We start from the raw sequence: 6068 nt of genomic DNA, 5'->3' as shown, positions 1-6068 counted from the left end.
CCCCTTGAAATTGAACTCAGGAGCTGGCTCTTGCCAGGTGGGCGCTGTGCCTCTGAGCTATATCCCCAACCTCAGCCCTTGCTGCTGAGAGCCTGTACCGCCCAGGAAGGTGCCTCAGAAGCCACTCTGCAGTAGCTTGGGAGGTGCCTGCTGAGCGGGCCCTAATGGTAACAGAGAGACTGCTGGCATTACTGAAAACGAAACTGCGGGCTGATTTTCTGCCCTGCTACTTACCCTTGGCACTAGGTTTCCCTTTCATTATTTGGATGACCTCAACCTCCTTGCTTTAGCTCCCTCCCCGTCTTTGGAGCGAGGACGCTGTCAGTAGGCCAGATCAGAGGTGGGTGACACTCAAGGATGTCCTGAGGTCCCTGCTGGACAGCACTGCTGCCTCTACCCAGCACTGGGGAGACTGCCCAGTCATGTCTGGTGAGAAGCAGCTGAAGGCCGGTGCCTGGATGAACACTGCGGAGTCAGTGCAGGCTGAAAATGAAACTTAACAAAGCTCTCCCCTCTGCCCTGAGAAACTACCACTGACCGGATGAAGACCTGCTGCGCCCATGCTTCCAATGATTATACGCATCTATGCACATTTCAAGCATGTATGTACACATATTGTGCGTGCTTATTAAAATGTGACCACAATGTTCATACTATTTTATAGTCTGCATTTCTCCCCATGAACCTCACATTTCCATTTCAGGAAATCTTCAGGATGTGATATTTTCAGTTTTTCTCTTTTTCTTTAGATTGTTTACACACAGCGATATATAGTCCAGGAGTTTGCACCTATAAAATGCTGCTTTTGGGGAGCTGGTCTTAATTTCTATTAAATTTGGGGGTACTGGGTATAGCACTGTGCCTATCCAGGCTTTTATTTTTATCTTTGAAACAGGAGCTTGCTAACTCATCCACACTGGGCAGAAACGGTCAAACCCCCAGATTCACTCTCTCAGAGTGCTGGAATCAGAGAAGCACAACTGAGGTTGGGGGTAGGGTGTGGCAAAGATGGTGGGGGAAATAAATGGGACTTGTTATTTATATGATCCCAGGACAGTGCCAGATGATTCCCAGGACCCTGCACATGGAACTTCTGATAAGCTGCTAGGAGAGGCAGGTGACATACAAGGACACAGACCCCACAAGGAGCCTTCTCTCCTGACTCTTCGTGGTAGCCCAGGGTGTAGTTTTACTTTTGCTCTTCTGCTCTTTTCTTCTTCTGTTTGACTCGAGTCTACTCTGCAGAGCCAGTTTTTCCCTCCACCCATCACCCCTCACTTTTCAAATAAATTTTGGCACCATTTTTGTCTTGTCTCATGCAGTTCTTTATTTGAGGCAACAAGGACCTGCAACACATTTAACTGGGGAGCCATTTCTAAAGGAGCCACCTGATAACACAACCACATTTGGCCTATGGGTATTTTTGATGTGTCTGTGTAGCCCACAGATTGGGGCTTGAACTACAGCTAATCTGTTCCTGCCACAGCACAGAACGGAGACTTAGGAGGTGCTGTTATGAGTCCGTGTCCTACTTGTTCCCCTAAGTTCCTCGGGAGATGGTCATGAGACAGGTCTTCGTCCACAGTCCTGATAGGCATAATCTCAGGGAATGGCTACAGTGCATACAGCCACACAGCTGCCCTCTACAACAGGTCCCTCCACACTGCAATAGTCAGTCTTTTGTCTCAGTGCATGTCTCAGGTGTTTGTAGGAAGGATAGCGAGGAGGTGGTGTCTGTCTGTTTCTTCTTTTAATGTTTGTACATATAGTAAGGTGGCAAAATCCACAAAGGGATTGTTGTGCCCTTATCAATCAAATCGGCTCCTCTTACTCTGGGTTTCACCTTACTTGCCTGCTGTACCTGTGTTTATTTACCACCTGCATGTCCTCTTTGGGAGATGTCCTCTCTCTTTTGCCCTAATAGGTGTGTTTGTAGGGTGTTGCATTTCCAGAGTGTTATTTGTACTACAACCTAATGCTTTGTGAACAATGTGTTTACAAATATTTTCTCCTGGTCTGTAGCTCATCTTTCATTCTCTTAATGTGTTCCTTAATAAACCAAAACAATTTTAAGTGATAGAATTTAATTTTTCTAGTGCTTTTTGTTAAAGAAACAAAATTCAGAGAAAGAGAAAATAATCTTAAAATTGATTTGGACCCAGGAGAGCTCTAGAATAGTAAAGGCAATTCTATGCAACAAAGGCAAGACAGGGAGCACCATAATACCTAACTTTAAATTATACTACAAAGCTACTGCAATAAAAACAGCATGGTACTGGCAAAACAGTACCTGATGATCAGTGGAACAGATTAGGAGATGTAGAAACAGTTCAAGACATACTCAGCTACCTTATCTTTGACAAAAGAGCCAAATGCCATCACCTGAAGAAAGACAGCCTCTTTAGTAAATGGTGTTGGAAAACTTGGCTGTGTACATGCCAAAGATGAAAATTAGATCCATATCTTTCACCATGCACTAAACCAAAATCAAAATGGATCAAAGATCTAAATGGTAAAACAGAAACACTAAAGTGGCTACAAGATAGAATAGGTAGAATTCTTGAAACTTTTGGTAGGAAAAAATTTTTGGCAACTGTTCCTCAGACAAAAGTCTATTATCTAGAATGTATAATGAACTGAAGAAAACCAGATCTCAATCTTAAAGACCCAGCCCCTAAAATGGCTTCTGAAATGAATGGACATTTCTTTTTTTTTTTTTTTTTTTTTTTTTGTTTGATGCCAATGTGCTTTTGAACTAATAAAAGCTTGGAAGTAACGGGGTTTTTGGTTTTTCTCCGGTACCGGGAACTGAACTCACGACCTTGCGCTTGCCAGGCAGGCGCTTTTGCCGCTGAGCTAAATCCCCAGCCAAGAATGGACATTTCTAAGTTGATGAGGAAAGAATAGTAAATAGATATATGAAAAAATGTTCAACAGCATTGATCATTCGAGAAATGCAAATAAAAACAACCTTGAGTTTCCATCTCACCCCAGAAATAATGGCTACCATCAAGAAATCAACCAATAGCAAATGCTGGTGGGACTGGGTGGAAGGGAAGGAACCCTTGTCCACTGTTTCCGGGAGTGTAGACTGATGTGACCATTGTGGAAATTAGTGCAGAGATGCCTCAAAAACTAGGACTAGAGATTCCATTCTTTCCAGATCTTCCCCTTCTTGGTGTTTTCCCAAAAGAACTAGAGACATCATACCACAGTGATATATGCACACTCATATTTATAGTGGCACAGTTTGTGATAGCTAAATCTTGGAAACAACCTGAATGCCCAAAGACTGAAGAATGGATAAAAAAGGTTTTTTTTTTTAATATATACACTGGAGTACTACTCTACCATAAAGAAGGGTGAGCTTGAGACATGTCTACCTAAATGGATGCACCTGGAGACCATACTCTTAAGTGACATAAATGGACCCACGTGTGTAAACACTGCATGGTTTCTCTGGTGCAAGAAAGCAAAAGTGTAAATAAGGACCAAAACGTATAATAGATATTGTGAAATAGGAAGAAAACTTTCAAATGGGGCAAGACACTCGGGAGGGTAGAGACAAAGGAACAAAGATAAAAGAAAAAAATCAGAAAAGAAGGAAAAACAAAAACAAAGATTTTGTAAATAAGGAAGGGAAGAAGCGTGGACTGGAGGGCAGGGGAATGGGGAAAAAAATGAAGATATGTCATGTAAAGGTACAAATTCCCTGTAATGAATGTGATCATTATGGAGACCTAAAATGTACCAATAAATGGAATTAATGAAAAATACAAAATACAGCTATGAAAATCAAGAGATTTTTTTAAAAACCACACAAAAAGTAGAGCACTTCTTCATTTCCCCCTCCAGCCACAGCCCCATTTCGCCTTTTGTTAACATCCTATAATGTGATCTCGTTGTTACCGCTGACAAAGCCTCTTTCCAAACCTCAGAAGAAAGTAGTCATCTACTCTCTCAGAAGTTGCCTTTTCCAGAAACTCATGCAGTTGGAGTTATACAGTCACCATTTGACCCTGGGTTTTTTTCATTTAACAATATACATTTAAGCTTCCTGTATGCATTTTGTGGCTTAAAGTTTAGTGTTTGTCATCTCAGAATAACATCGCATTTATGGATGCACCACCGTTTCACCACTCACCTATGGAGCAACTGCTCAATTGCTCTGGGTTTTATCAATTATGGAAAAAGGCTGCTCTAAACATTCAGGTGCAGAAATTGTGTGTGGATTTACATTTTAACACATTTGTGTCAACACCAAGGAGTGTGATTGCTGAAACACAAAGTAAGATTATGTTTATTTTTGCTAAAAAATATCAAACATTTTGCATTTCCACCAGCAAGGAATGAGAATTTCTGATGATTCACAACCTTCACAACCTTCCCAGCAGTTGATATTGTCAGGTGTTTATTTATTTAAGCCATTCTCATATGTGGTATCTTGTTTTAATTTATAATAAGCAACATATGATTTTCATCATCTCTCTGTACGCTTATCTGCTACCCATATATCATCTTTAATGAAGAATCTGTTTAGATCCTAGCATGTTCTCAGTTGATTTGTTTTCTTATTATTGAATTTTAAGAGTTCTTTATATATTTAGGACACAAGTCTTGATCATATATTTGTTTATTTAATATTATCTCTCAGTATGTGGATGGTTACTTCTTTTCTTAGCAATGTGTTTTTCAGAACAGGAATTCTTCTTTTCCCATTGTACTTTTTTCTTGGAATTCATTGCTGCATTGCATACATGCTCCTTACACAGTGAACATGTCAAATTCCTTTACTGTCCTCCTGTTAACAATTTTCTGTCTTCTTGTCTAATAGTCTCCATTTTCTTTTAATACCCAGAAAGGCATAATTTTATAAAGGATAACAACAAATTTTTTTCATGGAGCATGTTTCCTGTGTTACATCTAAAAATTCACCACTCCAAAGGTCATGTAGATTTTTGTTCTTTGGCCCGGTAATAGTGTGATAGCATTGATCAGTTATCAAATGGAGAGCTAGGCTGGCATAGCTGGATAAACCCTAATGATGATTCCTTTTATTTATTGCTGAAGAAGTGAAATAAATTTGGTGATATTTTGTTATGAATTTTATGTATATATATATATGAAAGATCTCATCTTCTCTTTGTCTTCTCCCTTTTATCCTCCTCCTCCTTCTTCTTTCTCTTTCTTTCTTTCTTTCTTTCTTTCTTTCTTTCTTTCTTTCTTTCTTTCTTTCTTTCTTTCTTTTCCCTTCCTTTCCTTATTTTTTTGGTCTTTAGAGACAGGTTTTTGCTATGTAGGTCAGGCTGGTCTTGAACTCACTTTTTAGTGTGGGCTGGCTTTAAATATGCAGCAATCCTCCTGTCTCAGCCGCCCAAATTCTGGAATAACTGGCGTGAAACACCATGTCCAGTCTTTTATATAATCTTTGGTTTTGGTGTCAGGTAATACCATAAATTTATTCTATAAATGAATTCATATGATGAACTGGGAAGTATTACCTTTGTTTAGGGAAACAACATGTAGAATTCATCTCTTTTTTTCTTTTCCTCCTCCTTCTCCTCCTTTTTTGCTTTCAAAGAAACATACTAGTCCTTTCTTCTTTTTAGTGTTTGAAACACATCTCTAGTGAAATCATTCAGTTCTTGATAGTTCTTTCTTGGAAGTTCTTAAGTAACAAATTCAATTTTCTCAATATTTATAGGGTTACTTAAAGTAATTATTTCCTATTAGATGAGTTGGGACCAAGTGTTTCATTTCAGGCAAGTCATCACACTTTGTGCCTGAGGTGCTGACAGCATTCCCTTGTCCTTGTGAGGTCTGCACGGTGTAAGTGATGGTCCCTGTTTTCTTTCTCACATTGGTAATATATGTGCTGTCTCTTTTTTTTTTTTCTCTTTATCAGTCTTGCTAATAATTTGTCAATTGTATTGACTTCTTCAATGAACTAGTCCTTTGTTTTCATTAACTTTTTTTCTGGTTTTTTGTTTTTTGGGTTTCTTTTTGTTTTTGTGATGCAGTCTCACTAAGCTGGCATTGAACTCAATGTCATTGATGTTTGCTCTTTA

The sequence above is a fragment of the Chinchilla lanigera genome, unplaced genomic scaffold (assembly GCF_000276665.1).
Source record: "Chinchilla lanigera isolate Chin_1 unplaced genomic scaffold, ChiLan1.0 scaffold00080, whole genome shotgun sequence".
In the NCBI taxonomy this organism is placed as follows: domain Eukaryota; kingdom Metazoa; phylum Chordata; class Mammalia; order Rodentia; family Chinchillidae; genus Chinchilla; species Chinchilla lanigera.
The sequence above is the reverse complement of the archived record's forward strand: the minus strand, read 5'-3'. Positions refer to the sequence as shown.